The sequence below is a fragment of the Schistocerca cancellata genome, chromosome 6 (assembly GCF_023864275.1).
Source record: "Schistocerca cancellata isolate TAMUIC-IGC-003103 chromosome 6, iqSchCanc2.1, whole genome shotgun sequence".
Taxonomy (NCBI): Eukaryota; Metazoa; Arthropoda; class Insecta; order Orthoptera; family Acrididae; genus Schistocerca; species Schistocerca cancellata.
The window spans coordinates 347,111,253-347,126,876 of record NC_064631.1 but is presented as its reverse complement, the minus strand read 5'-3'; the positions used below and the strand labels follow the sequence as shown (position 1 = coordinate 347,126,876).

General features: G+C 44.8%; 1 protein-coding gene across 1 annotated transcript in view; it reads right to left on the bottom strand.

Annotated features, from left to right (window-relative positions):
• Window positions 1-15,624, bottom strand: part of LOC126191163 (farnesyl pyrophosphate synthase-like) — a 266,033-nt gene that overhangs the window by 112,702 nt on the left and 137,707 nt on the right. The window lies entirely within an intron of this gene.

Genomic DNA, 15,624 nt, shown 5'->3' with positions numbered 1-15,624 from the left:
ACACCTCGAGTGGCTCCACAGGAAAAATACTCTTCGTACATCAACAGTGGTAAGAATCGAGGGGCAAGAAAGGGAAGCAGTGATTGAGAAGGGACTGAGACAGGGTTGCAGCCCACCCTCGATGTTATTCAGAATGTAAATTGAACAAGCAGTAAACAAAAGAAAAAATTGGAGAAGGAATTAAAGTCCACAGAGAAGAAATAAAAACTTTGAAGTTTGCTGATGACATTGTAATTCTCTCAGAGACAGCAAAGAACTTGGAACAGCAGTTGAACGGAATGGACAGTGTCTTGAAAGGAGGATATAAATTGAACATCAACAAAAGCAAAACAAGGGTAATGGAATGTAGTCGAATTAAATCAAGTGATGCTGAGGGAACTAGATTAGGTAACGAGACACTTAAGATGGTAGATGGTTTTGCTGTTTGGACAGCAAAGTAACTAATGATGGCCGTAGTAGAGAGCATATAAAATGTAGACTGACAAGGCAAGAAAAGCGTTTCTGAAGAAGAGAAATTTCTTAACTTCAAATACAGATTTAAGTGTCAAGATGTCTTTTCTGAAAGTATTTGTATGTAGCGTAGCGATGTATGAAAGTGAAACGTGGACGATAAACAGTTTAGACAAAAGGGGAACAGAAGCTTTTGACATGTGGTGCTACAGAAGAACGCTGAACATTAGATGCGTAGATCACATAACCAATAAGGCAGTGCTGAATAGAACTGGGGAGCAAAGAATTTTGTAGTACAACCTGACTAGAAGAAAGGATCGGTTGGTAGGACAGAGTCTGAATCATCAGAGCATCACCATTTTAGTGCTGGAGGGAAGTGTGGGAAGTAAAAGTCGAAGAGGGAGACAAAGAGATGAAGACAATAAGCGGATTCCCGTAGGATGCAGACTGCAGTAGTTACTTGGAGGCGAAGAGGCTTCCACAGGCTAGAATAGCATGGATAGCTGCAGAGACTGAAAGACCACAACAATACGTGAGTAGTTGGGCTCGTCTATTCGGTGGCGGTATACTGCGCTCCTGTATAGATTGAAAGCTCGCCTACACACGACATTTAATTGGTCCTAAATTACACTATTTACGCTATCTACGACACAATATAATCCACCGCTTCTGCACAGCTGTCCTCCTTGAGACGTATACCACCTACCACTCGAAATACATCTTAAAAGAGCTCTTCTTGGATAGTAACACATTATTATCAACAACTCTAAGCTACCCATGCTTAATCTAGATCGCAGAAGACTGAAATCAAGAAGACAGGCTCTAGCCACTGCTAAAGATCTGTTGAATTCAGACTCCGACTTTAACTATACCTGGAAACGACACAGGCAAAAGTAGTGCGCACCACAACGTCAAATTTTCGCGATTACAGAGAAGTTTCCTAGTTTCAACCAACCAATCACCCAAAGTGTGTGCGATATTAAAATGAATACGCATTAGCCATGGCGGAAGCGACGACGTCCTCCATAAAGAGGGGAAGATACCATCTTCAAAATACACTACTGGCCATTAAAATTGCTACACCACGAAGATGACGTGCTACAGACGCGAAATTTAAACGACAGGAAGAAGATGCTGTGATATGCAAATGATTAGCTTTTCAGAGCATTCACACTACGTTGGCGCCGGTGGCGACACTCTCAACGTGCTGACATGAGGAAAGTTTCCAACCGACTTCTCATACACAAACAGCTGTTGACCGGCGTTACCTGGTGAAACGTTGTTGTGATGTCTCGTGTAAGGAGGAGAAATGCGTACCATCACGTTTCCGATTTTGATAAAGGTCTGATTGTAGCCTATCGCGATTGCGGTTTATCGTATCGCGACATTGCTGCTCGCGTTGGTCGAGATCCAATGACTGTTAGCAGCATATGGAATCGGTGGGTTCAGGAGGGTAATACGGAACGCCGTGCTGGATCCCAACGGCCTCGTATCACTAGCAGTCAAGATGACAGGTATCTTATCCGCATGGCTGTAACCGATCGTGGAGCCACATCTCGATCCCTGAATCAACAGATGGGGACGTTTGCAAGACAACAACCATCTGCACGAACAGTTCGACGACGTTTGCAGCAGCACGGACTATCAGCTCGGAGACCATGGCTGCGGTTACCCTTGACGCTGCATCACACTATCACAGACAGGAGCGCCAGCGATGGTGTACTCAACGACGAGCCTGGGTGCACGAATGGCAAAACGACATTTTTTCGGATGATTCCAGGTTCTGATTACAGCATCATGATGGTCGCATCCACGTTTGGCGACATCGCGGTGAACGCACATTGGAAGCGTGTATTCGTCATCCCCATTCTGGCGTGATGGTATGGGGTGCCATTGGTTACACGTCTCGATCACCTCTTGTTCACATTGACGGCACTTTGAACAGTGGACGTTACATTTCAGATGTGTTACGGCCCGTGGCTCTACCCTTCGTTCGATCCCTGCAAAACGCTACATTTCAGCAGGATAATGCACGACCGCATGTTGCAGGTCCTGTACGGGCCTTTCTGGATACAGAAAATGTTCGACTGCTGCCCTGGCCAGCACATTCTCCAGATCTCTCACCAATTTAAAACGTCTGGTAAATGGTGGCCGAGCAACTGTCTCGTCACAATACGCCAGTCACTACTCTTGATGAACTGTGGTATCGTGTTGAAGTTGCATGGGCACACCCTCCAAGCTCTGTTTGACTCAATGCCCAGGCGTATCAAGGCCGTTATTACGGCCAGAGGTGGTTGTTGTGGGTACTGATTTCTCAGGATCTATGCAACCAAATTGCGTGAAAATGTAATTACATGTCAGTTCTAGTATAATATATTTGTCCAATGAATACCCGTTAATCATCTGCATTTCTTCTTGGTGTAGCAATTTTAATGGCCAGTTGTGTATGACTGCGGAGCCGAATCCAGAATGTGACTGCGTTGCCGAAAATCAAACAACCCGATACGTTGTGGAAAAGTGACCAAATCATGCGGCTCCGTAGCAGAGTGGTCAGCGCAGCTGACTGCCATGCGGCTGACCCGGTTTCGGTTCCCGTCCAGGCCACAGATTTTATTCGCTCAGCGACTCGGTGTTGCGTTGTCATCATTATCGACTGTCAAATACAAAGCTCTACACTAGGCGGCCGAACAATCTCAGATGGCGTCTCCCGGCTAATAATACCATCGACCATTTCATGTTCAACGTCCAAATCGAAGGGCCCTTCACCGATTTCCTTGCAGCAACATGTGAGACGTTTGATTGCATCCGATGTTTGGTTGTTAATTTGTAACTTAATTTGGTACCTAATATGCACATGTGCGCATGGACTACGTTAGTCTTATTGTTATGTGAATACATGTGTATTGTAATATACGTCATACGATAAATAAAGGGTCACATTATAGAGGGGGAACATAAATTTTTTTTGTAATTGTAGATTTCAATAACTCTAATAACATAATAGATTATAACAAATGATCTTCAACATGTGACAAAAAACTCAAAGTTTTTTTCATTTTCGGGATATCGTAGAATCAACGGAACGTGTGGATGCCAATGGAGGAAGCCCAGAATGTAGCATGGTTCAGAGGGACGAATTCTGATACCCAAGTACAACGAAACTTTTGGGCACAGTATGGAAGGGAATCATCGTCTCGACCAGCTACTCGGGCTTGGCATTCACCTTTTATGGAGACAGGTAGTGTTCTCCATAAACAGGGGATGGATGCTCCATCTGATACATACGCCAACGTTGAAAATGTACCGCAGCCGTTTGCACGGAGTACGACCAAATCAGTTCGTACTGCTACTGGAGAGTTGGAAATGCCAAGTTTTGAATTAGGGGGTACATCTTTCTGTTTACAATGTGCATTTACTTTGAGGATTAAAGCCGGCGAACAAACCTCAGCGCGAACAGTCTGCAATGGATATGATATCCAATACTGGCGCAGACAACGACCTTTTGGAATAGATTTGTTTTTCCGATGAGTTCGATGTTTGCGGCAAACGGACGCCATAACGTTCGCATATCGGAATTAGTGTATCCTCGGGTTACATGTGAAAAAGACACACTCCCAAGGACAGTGAATGATTCGGACGTTTACAAGAGTTTGCCGTGCCACAATTGGAATACCTGCAACCTGACGTCGTATCCCAGCACGATGTGGTTCCGCCTGAATGTTTCCTGAAATGTCCGTTAATTTCGGAATGAAAATTTTTTCTCTGCGTGGATTGGACGAGATGGCCCGATTCAGTAGCCGCCACGACCAACTGGTCTCATACTACTAAACTTCTTCCTATGGTGTATCATTAAGGAATTGTACCTAACCAATGCTACAGACCTACAGGACTTGAAGACCAGCGTTCTCAATGTATTTGAACAAGTCACCAATTCGTGGAGCAAGCCGGCCGGAGTGGCCGTGCGATTCTATGAGCTACAGTCTGGAGCCGAGCGACCGCTCCGGTCGTAGGTTCGAATCCTGCCTCGGGCATGGATGTGTGTGATGCCGTTAGGTTAGTTAGGTTTAATTAGTTCTAAGTTCTAGGCGATTGATGACCTCAGAAGTTAAGTCACATAGTGCTCAGAGCCATTTGAACCAAGTTCGTGGAGCGTACTTGGAACGGAATTAGTACTGAACGTTGTCCATAGCACTAGGGGTGCACAGACCGACGCTGTGCATGAGGAAACAACACGAGTTATCTTGTTTTTATTATTTAGTATAATGTTAAAGTTATTAAAGTCTAAAGTTGTTAGATAACTTACCCTGTGTATAAAAGACCTAGGGTATAACGTCGAAACCTCCATGAGGCTGTTCGTGGATGATGCTGTTGTATACAGAGAAGTCGCAATGCTATAAAATTACAGTGAAATTTACAAGACCTGCAGAGGATTAACGTTTGGCTAAAGGATTGTCAGTTGAGCATAAACATACACAAATGTAACGTATTGCGCACAAATAGGTGGAAAGAGCCATTATTGTATGATTGCACAATTGCCCAACAATAACTGATTCCAACTAAAGCCCCTTTCCGCTCTATTCCTTCCTTTACTAAGCCTCTGTTATCCTAAAACTCTAAACACACTTAACTCTCCCGTTACAACCTTCCCACATTAACCTTTATCGGTAGCTTTTTTCGCCTGCTCCTGTCTACTTGCTATGACCATCCTGTGTACCTTGTTTCTTACATGGGGGGATTCTTTCATTTATTATGTTATGAAAACAGTAAATTCCAAAATAGCTACCAAATACCTCCGCCCATTCAAGATGGTATGTTCTGACTACTTCAGAACAAACGAGTATTCATTTCTAAATGACGAATACTGTTTCATGTTCTGTTATATCTGTATTTCATTCTGACTTAAGCATAGATATTCCCGTACTTAATTTATCCCCCTAAACTGCTTATTTGAGCCTTGGCAGCTCAGAAACATTTGCTTTTCGAATCCGCCATCAAGGTGATTTTGTAAAAACACGTTTTGCAACGCTTTGTGCAACTACCACCAACGACTGAAAGTGTACATCTGTGGATGTCACAAAACCTTTATCATGGCAATTTAGCAGATTCCTGCTGAATGTAAGTGCCTTGATTACCACAAATCCCTCAGTAAAGAAACTGGCATCAAGAAAACAGGGAGCATTCGTAAACATCTTGAGGAGGTTACCCTTTGTTCCTATGTTAAAACTTGGCGGCAGATAAAGTGCTATTGTAGTCGGGAAACAGCTGACAGGATCCCATTTATCTCGACTATCTCGCGCAGTCAACAGTTTCAAGTGAGTGAAACAGATGATTCCCCTTCACGGCAAGGCGAAAGGAAGTGACACACTAGATTATACAGTATCCCTGCGTCTGTAACTTGTATCTGTTGCAGAAGCGGGGAACGCATTCTACCAACAGACATGACGACGTAATACACTGTGCAGTCACATTAACGTGCCTATCTGTCAAAAGCCTAAATTGCCACCTTCTGCAGCTTTTGTAGAGTGAGTGAGGTTCTGCGGGGGGGAGGGGGGGGGGCTGCCCTAGGTTTCTCGGCTGAGGATCCATGGCACGAACAGCCCACAGATTCTCGAGTGGGCTTAAATACGGGGAGTTCATTGGCCATCCTGGTGCTCTTCGAACCACGTATGTACACAGCGTACTGTGTGACACAAAGCATTGCCCTGCTGGTAGATGGCCGGCCGGTGTGGCCGTGCGGATCTAGGCGCTACAGTCTGGAACCGCGTGACCGCTACGGTCGCAGGTTCGAATCCTGCCTCGGGCATGGATGTGTGTGATGTCCTTACGTTAGTTAGGTTTAAGTAGTTCTAAGTTCTAGGGGACTGATGACCACAGATGTTAAGTCCCATAGTGCTCAGAGCCATTTGAACCAGTTTTGAACCTGCTGGTAGATGTCATCGTACCGAGCGAAAACAAAGTCTATGTAAGTGTGGACATGGTCCCCAAAGATAGATGCATATTTTTGTCGATGCATTGCGCTTCCAGATTAACGACATTGCTCAGGGAATGTCACGAAAACATTTCCCAGACCACAAAGCTCCCTTTTCCGGCATGGACTCTTCCGACGATTGCTGCAAGGTGTTTGTTTTCAGACATTTCACTCCGTACACGCCAATGGCCATTTGTTCGATGGAGTATAAAATGTGATTCACCCATTGCCGCCATTCATTAGACATCCAGTTGCGATCTTGCCGTGCAAATTCCAATCTTCGTCGGCGATAAACAGAAGTCGGTTGTGTGCATGAACCTTGCACGTACAAATTTCCGCATCCGTCGCTCAACCCTGTCATCTATGGCCCACAGTGCAGCACAGTTGCTTCGACGCCGGTTTTGCATAGCGCCCTTTTGCCATGCGCTGTATGCGTTAACCAGTTTACAAACTTACCCATTTCGGAAATGCTTCCACCCTTGCGCCGAAAGTCAATGGTCATGTCTTTTGGACGTCAGGAAATCGTTCCATTCTCGTATTACCACAAGTTTTATATGCCCTCCACTGCTAGTGCTGCCAGATGCTGTCTGTGAGTGTTATTGCAGGTTGACGTCGAACATAGGCGGTGGTCACATTAATGTGACTGGACCGTGCGTATTGAAAGAGAAACTCCTCTACAAAATAGTTAAGGCTTTCGTGGCCACTTATTGACAATCTGTCTATTGGCTTCTGTCTCGGGTTCTTCGGCCGACGTTCATCTGATGATTTTACTGACGTTTCGTCGGCACGAGTGGCTGGCATTGTCAAAGCTTTACCCTCCATTGCTGGTGGTGCACTGGAGCCGACCTCGCGGCCACAGCCGGTCGGTGTGGCCGAGCGGCTCTAGGCGCTTTAGTCTGGAACCGCGCGTCTGCTACGGTCTCAGGTTCGAATCCTGCTTCGGGCATGGATATATGTGATGTCCTTAGGTTAGTTAGGTTCAAGTAGTTCTAAGTTCTAGGGAACTGATGACCTCAGTTGTTAAGTCCCATAGTGCTCAGAGCCATTTGAACATTCGCGGCCGCAGACTATATGTACCTGGCGCACCAACGTCCGAGGGCTTCTCCGCGGTCATTTCCGGTGCGGTTCTCATCTTGCTACATGCGACGATCGTTCGCTGCAGTACGGCAAGCCAGGATCCGTTTACCTTAAGTCTTTCCTCTTTCTTGTTGAAGCTGTTCGCGTGTTTTTGTATTTCTACAGCTTCTCTGAACAAGCGGGTGTGATAGTGCTTCTCTACAGCCAGAACTTCCCTGACGGCGAATTTTATTACGCGGTCGGTCTCAGTCAGTGCGTGCTCTGCCACGGCCGATTTCTCCACCTACCCCAACCTGCAATGTCGCTTAAGTTCTTTGATCCTGGAGCTGATTGATCGTCCAGTCATTCCGACATAACCTTTGCCGCATGTGCATGGTATACAGCATATTCCCGATACTGCAAGTGGGTCCCTTTTCTCCTTTGCCGATCTAAGACACTCTTTGATCTTTTTTTCGGTTTGAAAATCGTCTTTACGCCATGTTTGCCCAATATACGGCCGATTCTGTCCGTCACTCTGGGAATGTATGGCAGAAAGGCCGTACCCGACATTTCTTTTTCTGATTTCTTACTTCGCCGAGTGTTTGGCTCTGTTACACTTCTAATATAATTTGTGGAGTACCCATTGCTCCTCAGAACACTTTCCAGGTGTTGCATTTTGCGTCTGAGGTGCTGCGGCTCACATATTCGTCCTGCTAGCGTTACGAGCGTATTAATCATGCCTGTTTTCTGGCTCGGGTAGTGGTTTGATAGTTTGTGCAGGTATCGGTCCGTGTGTGTCCGTTTTCCATACACGCTGTGTCCCAGGTTTTCGCCATCCCTTGTGACCAGCACATCTAGAAATGGCAGGTTTTTGTTCTTTTCTACTTCCACGGTAAATTTTATGTTGGCGTGAGAAACTCTTCTCTTCGAAAAACAGCACGGCTTTAGAAGGCTTTAGAAAGAATCACTTGGGCGCAACACAACAGCTCTCTTCAAATGCAATACTGATTATGAAAATTATGTACAAAGACGAATAGTTAAATTTGCAGAAATTTGTTTCTGAAAGGCAGCCGTCATTCTGCTTAGTTATCAGTGAAAAAAAAAAAAGGATTAGGTGGTATACACGACTGAGTCAGACTACGTGTATTGCTGATGGTCGAAACTCAGTTCGTTATTCCAGAAAACGAATGGTCTTTATAAGTAAAATTAACCTCACGCGTCCCTCAGGAATCGCGTTAGGGCTACTCATATTCTTAGTGTATACAACTAACTACAAGAAAGTACGATGATGAGAAAAAACATTATGACGCCTGCTTAATAGAGTGTTGGTCCACTGTTGGAACGCAATACAGCGGCGATTACGTGTGGCATGGATCGGCACGTTCTTAGCGTATTTCCAGAAGCGTGTGGCCAGTTGTCTTGGAACAGGTCACGCATTTCCTGTAACTGAAAGGACGGTGATTTGTGGGCGTCGTGATGGCGCCCGAGGGCATCCCACGTGTGGTCTACCAGCAATTTGGCGGCCAAGACAACAACGTGAGTTCATTATCATGCTTTTCAAACCACTGCAGTAGGATTCTGGCTCTGTGACACCTACAAATATCCTGTTGGAAAATACTCTCGCCGTCAGGGTCGACATCGAGCATGACCGGTGCTCATGGCCTGTAATAACGTTGACGTAGTCCAGATTTCCAGTCCTCTTCGTCAAGGCACACGCAATGGTGGCCAGGGCGGGTCCTCGGTTCTTCTACCTGTTGGGCAAGTCGCGGAATTGGGACGGGATGAATTAGTGCACCCTTCCTCAACTTTTCTGGGTGCAAATTTCACTGGGCACAGATTTCACTAGGTGAAGTTTACAGGACACCACTTCGATTACGATCACAGGTCCCATACAAGAGAAATGAATGTTCCCCACAGCGTAATAATGCCCTCACAGAGCCGCGTCCGTGGCGCGCGCATGTTTCAAGGAGCTTGAATGACGGCATATCCCGACACGATCATTGACCTGCTTTGACAAGAAACACGATTCATCCACCAGGCGACAGGTTTCCATTGGTCCACGATACAACGGAGACGATCTCGTACTGACCACAGTCGTAACTGACACTGTCGTTGGGTCAACAGGGGAATACGTAGGGGCTGTCTGCTGTGGAGCCCCGTTTTCAGCAATGTACACAGAACGGTGTGCAGTCCCTGAAACACATGTGTCTGCAGCAGCATTGTACTCTTTCGTCAGATCTGCAGCAGATAGCCGCCTCTACTGCTTTACGGAGAGGGCAAGCTTTCCACCTCCATGTAATGTTTCGAGGCGTAGACGTCCGACACATCGTTGCCTACTCGCGGTTCCAACGTCCTTAAAACACTTCCCATAACGCCCACAACAGTAGCACGCAAAGAGCCGAGCAGGTTCTCCGTTTCCGAGATTCTTGTTCCGAGGCGCCAGGACGCAACAATCATCTCTTTGTCAAAGTCGTTGGTGCCAGTGGATTTCCTCATTTGCGGCCGTGTCATCGCTAGAATGATTCCCCATTCCTCTCTGGCACGCTTACAGACTTTCCTTACCGCGCCAACTGTCAAAGACGCTACCGAGCGCACTTAATCTCTCTGTGGTTTACGGTCATAATGATTTAGCTGATCAGCGTATGATCACCAAATAACTTCCAGGAGATCCGAAGCAGTTTTCAGTAGTTGTATGCATGTAACACATGATGTGGGAAATAACTAGGAAAGGTCGGGTAGAAGTCTATTATAGTGTACGATAAACGTAAGGGCTCTGCAATGAATGAAAGAAAACATGTTACCATTTGTTGGAAGAGCCAGTAAAGTCTCACCGATGCATTGGCATCATTTTGGAATATGGTCTCAGAAGGCTGCTTACAAAACTTAGGTGTGAACTCTTCTCAAAAAGAGCTCGAATGATTTGGATTCCCATTAAATCGGCCTAAAAGAAGAGTCTGAAGTATTTAAGAGCGCTATAACCGATCAACTTCAGCCATAAGAAAGATTTTAGGATTTCTAACGGAATTTAAATGGAAATCATTGTAAAAATAATGACGAATTCGCGAAACAGTGTTAGGGATATTTAGAGAACAGGTTTCTCGTACAGGCAATGGGAAATTTCGCTTGTTTTGCCGTTAGACAATACTTTCAGCCATTCGAGGAAAAATTAAACAGATAAAGATAATGGAGTGTAGTACAATACAGTATTTCACGCCATGGCAGAGCAATGTAACCATCGAAAAACAATGTCTTAGCCTGTGCGGGAATGTAGACGCCAGGTAAAATGGAAGTTTGTGCACCTTCTGGGAGCGTGCTCGGGTAGGCGAAGTTGTTAAGGCGACCGCTCGCAAGAAGCGAGAAATTTGGTTCGAGTTCCAGTTCAGCGCTAATATTCATTTGTTCTGAAATATTCTACAGCCGATGCGGATCCATAATCGCAATTTGCGAATCATTCCTGAAATAAAGGTAAGTCAAAATTTAAGCTTTGAAAGTTACGAAATATTGGCAATGTGTATAACAAACGACACTGTCATTACGGATTATGATTATTCCAGGTAGCATAACATTACACAATTCGTCGTGTGACACTGCTAATGGTGGTGTCTATGGGCACTATAGGAAGTGATTGCCATTCGTCTTACAATGGTGCTCTCGCGCGACAGCGGCAAAGAAAGTCTACGAGTAGCAACACACCGCCCGAGAGCCGCTTACAAACAGAATTCAGGTAGCAACACTGAACGTGCCGTAATGTGTGTTGGGCTACCCGGTGTAGAAGATATTACCGAACGAGCTCTGATTTTCAGTGCTGTCGTCATACTGGGTAGAATCATCACCCACTGTACTACGCGATCCACATAGACAGACATCTTTATAGGCCTATGTCAGCGACTCGTGGTCATTTGGTTAGCGTTGGGCGTTGTCGACTCTAGATCGCGTGGCCACGGGTTCGATTTCCGGCTGGGTCGGGGATTTTTTTCTCTTACGACTTTGTGTGTGTGTGTATGTGTGTGTGTATGCGAGTCTTTGCGTGCGTTCTCCTTGTCATAATCGACGCCCAAAACACAAAAATGGTGTCAAATGAAAAGAATTGCACCAGGTGGGCGGGCACCCCTGGCCAAAAATGCCATAACCAGATTTCATTTCTTAATACACTGTGCAGTCATGTTTCCATATGGAAAGGCAAGGAGATCATGTCATTAAGTAAGGATGTAAACGTCACACGCAGACCTCCCGCATCAGGTAGCGTTCCTCTCAGGCATGAATAAGGACTGATAACCGTTTACACTGCTCACAAAATCAAATCATGATCACCGTTCTTAGTAGACTTAAACATGTATTGTCCGAGAAGAGAACGGTTTGCGTAGATGTGACCGTGGTCACTCATTCGTGTGACATTTTACTAGTTACCTTGAACGTTCAACACCTTTCAGAAACCTTCTGCGCACACAAATCGATAGTTTCACTATTACTGCGACTGCATCGTAACAAGGAAAGACTGTAGTTCGGATGGTGTCACGATCCTTACATTCGGGTACGTAACAGAAAATAATGGTCACCTTTGCACGGCATAAATCTTTGTTGAACCTCCTGGATCTCAAACCATCGTTATAAATAGTTGTCATAGTCCGTGAACAACACAAAAGTGCAAAGGCGAGTTGCACATGTTTCTGGGCGCGATTTGGCCTTCAGTGATTTTTTCAGCCAAGGTCACATGTTGAAATATTTTTTTTTTCTCAATGACCGGTTTCGACAGGTCTAGCTGTCAGTGATATTATTTCCAGAAGATCCGAAAATGATAGCTAGACCCGTCGAAACCGGTCATTTTTGAAATAAAGGTATTTCAACACACGATCTTCGCTGCAAAAACACTTATTCAACACGAAGATGAGTATTTCTCCACTTCGTCACCTCATATGAGTTTGATATGCCTCCGTGTTGCTTACCGCCTCATATCGCATTTCGTCCGGTAAATGATATCTCGAAGCCATTCCACCAACTGGCTGTCACGCTTCGTTTTCTATTACTTTCACAGCAACGACTAGCGTCCTGATGTCAACCATGGAATGTTCTATTATATACACGTGATCCAATCAGATTACAGCGCAGCTTGTTTACATGGTTCACTTTTGTGTAGCATTATTTAGTTGCGCTATATTTAACTTTCCCTTCGGTTGTTTACTTATGATTACGTGATATTTCCATACTGTATTGTAACCAACGTATTTCGTGTAAGGGACTTGTGGAGAAAATACTCATGACTAAAGAGCACGACTACAGCTGTGGGCACTCACTTTTGCCTCTGTAAGCGAATGTAACAGGAGATCAATATTTATTTTATTTATTTATTCATCTATTTGCTGGTATTTACTTTACCTGATCCCTAGGTACTACAGCAGGTCGTGTTACATCTATCATCAGAAATTTTAATTGGATGTTCACGTATTCTGGTCAACAAGTTGAGGATACTAACCAGCTATATTATATTAATGTGCTAGTAAACTAGCACTACGTATCACAGTATAATGAAACTAAGGAAGTGTTGCAATGCGCTGTAAAACCTCCTCTGCCCATCCATTGACGTCCCGAGAGGCGCTATTGTCCGCACAAGCGATAATCATGAGTAGATGGTAAACAATGCCTTCACTATAAGTCAGTTGCCTACCCTCTGTTACACATTTATGGCAATGTAGCAACTTTGTGACATTTATTTTCTTGTATTATTAAATCAAATTTCTATGTTTATGTAACCACGTCGCACGTGCGGAAGGGGTGTGAAACGATACGCAGATGTTTTTACATCTCTCCCTCAGTATCAGCCACTAACTGTGTGGTACCCATTCTTTAATAAACTGAACCACTGCATATTTTATGCTCACGTATGATGTTTTAGAGAACGAGATCCTCGTTTATAAAAATCACCAAAGATTCTGCAAACAAAGATCTTGCGAAACTAAACTCGCTACGTTCATAACACCCACAGCTCCATAGGCAAAGGTGCTCAGATTGCTCTCGTGTTGCTTGACATCCGGGAGGCATACGAGCTCACTAAGTATTGCTGAGCACATTTGTAATTGGATACAGGAGTTCCTTGGAGACAGAACTCAAGCCGTCGTTCTTAACGGAATAAATTCAACAGTTGTAATGATAGTTTCGGGAGTGCTGAAGGAAGTTTATACAGCCGTTACTATTTACAGTTTATGTAATGATCTACTGGATAACGTTACAGGCTTGGTGAGGCTAATCACGAAAGATGCTTATATTTACAGGAAGGTTGTAAAGACAGAAGACTATCGAAATGCAGGACGCGCTACAGAGGATCGGTGACTGGTGCAGGCACCGACAGTTGGCCGTCAACGTAAACAAATGTAACGTTTTGTGCATAAGTAGGCGAAGAGATCCACTATTGTTCGATTACACTGTAGGTGACAAATCACTGGAAACAGTAACTACCGCAAAATACCTAGGAGTCATCCTCTGGAGCGACCTAAAGTGGAATGAGCACATAAAACAAATAGTAGGAAAAGTAGATTCGAGATTGAGATTCACTGGGAGGATCTTAAGATAGTGCAGTTCATCTACTAAAGAAGTGTCTTACAAAACACTCATTCGACCGATTCTTGAGTAGCGTTCGTCAGTCTGCGGACCATACCAAGTAGGATTAATAGAAGAGACAGGGAAGATCCATCGAAGAGCGGCGCGTTTCGCCACGGGGTCGTTTACGCATTCTTTGGGCTACACGCTTTGGCGTGTAAAAACATGCATAACAGGTTCCAGAGGCAAGTGCCACAAGAGAGGCATTGTGCATAACGGAGAGGTTCACTGCTGAAATTTTCTAGTAAGTACTTTCCAGGAAGAGTCGGCATACGTCTCGCGAAGTTATTGCGGCGAGATGATCAGAGAAATTCGATGTCATACGAAGCTTTACCATCAGATATTCTCTCCACGCGCCATTCGTGAACGGAACAGGGAAGGGAAGGGTGAGGGCGAGGGAGGGGGGGGGGGGGTTAGATAGTGGCACCAAAAGTAACAGCCGCCACACATTGTAAGGCGGCTTACGCAGTGAAGTCTTAGATGTAGCGGTACCGCTGCACTGAAAGGTGAGGAGAGAAGCTCGCTGCGACGTGCAGATTGGATATGTAGATTGGTACGAGAGCGACCCGTCAGAAATAGCTTGGTGACGCAGGCAGCTACTGTTGGGTGACTCTGACCGGGGGATGGCAATCGCGCTTAAGCAGGCTCAATTGACGCTGCGGGAGCAGCTCCGTTGTCCCGCCTGGCTGCGCAACAGCCTCTGCTTACCCACCGCCGGCCCTAGAGGCACCACGACCCACTGGGGGAGTAGCCTAAGAGGAGGCGGTAAACGATGCCCTCAAGCTAGCGTGCTTACAGACAAGGTAAATTATACCAAAGATTTAGCACCAAAAAGAGCTCGGTAAATTGTTGGTGTCATAGCTAGAAGTTAAAGTAGCATCGGACGTAACTCACGAAAGTGTTTTAGAAGTCCTTATCTGAAGTATGGAAATGTATGTGAAGTGAAGAATATTTTTTTGAGCTTAAAACATTGAAACTGTTAATTTTAACGTTGTCCCAAGGCAGGCAGTATGAATTTGTCGATAGCTGTGTGGTTAAAAACCGAATAAATGAATTCATATATATATATATATATATATATATATATATATATATATATATATATATATGTGTGTGTGTGTGTGTGTGTGTGTGTGTGTGTGTGTGTATGTTTATGTATGTTCCACATCTCGTCCTAAACCACTGGACAGATCTCAGTCAAACTCGGTACAGATATCCCTTACTGTCAGGCAACAATCGCTGTGAGGGTAAGAACCACCTACCTAGCATAGATCAGGAGAGATGACGACACGAACAATGAGATTCACGAAAAACTGCCGCGTCATGTGTGACCTTAAATTTATTACTTCTGTGCTACTAACTCTATTCGTAAAAGTTTCGCAGAAAGTATCCACATATCCCGCTAAATGCACTACAAAATTATATCTTGATACCACAATAGTTCATGTAACGTCGTAAACTGTGAGATGCGTGAAAAGTGCCGTGTCATGCGTGGCTTTAAATTTTTTACTTCTTTGCTACTTACTCTATTCGCAACATATTTCGCAGACAGTATCTAC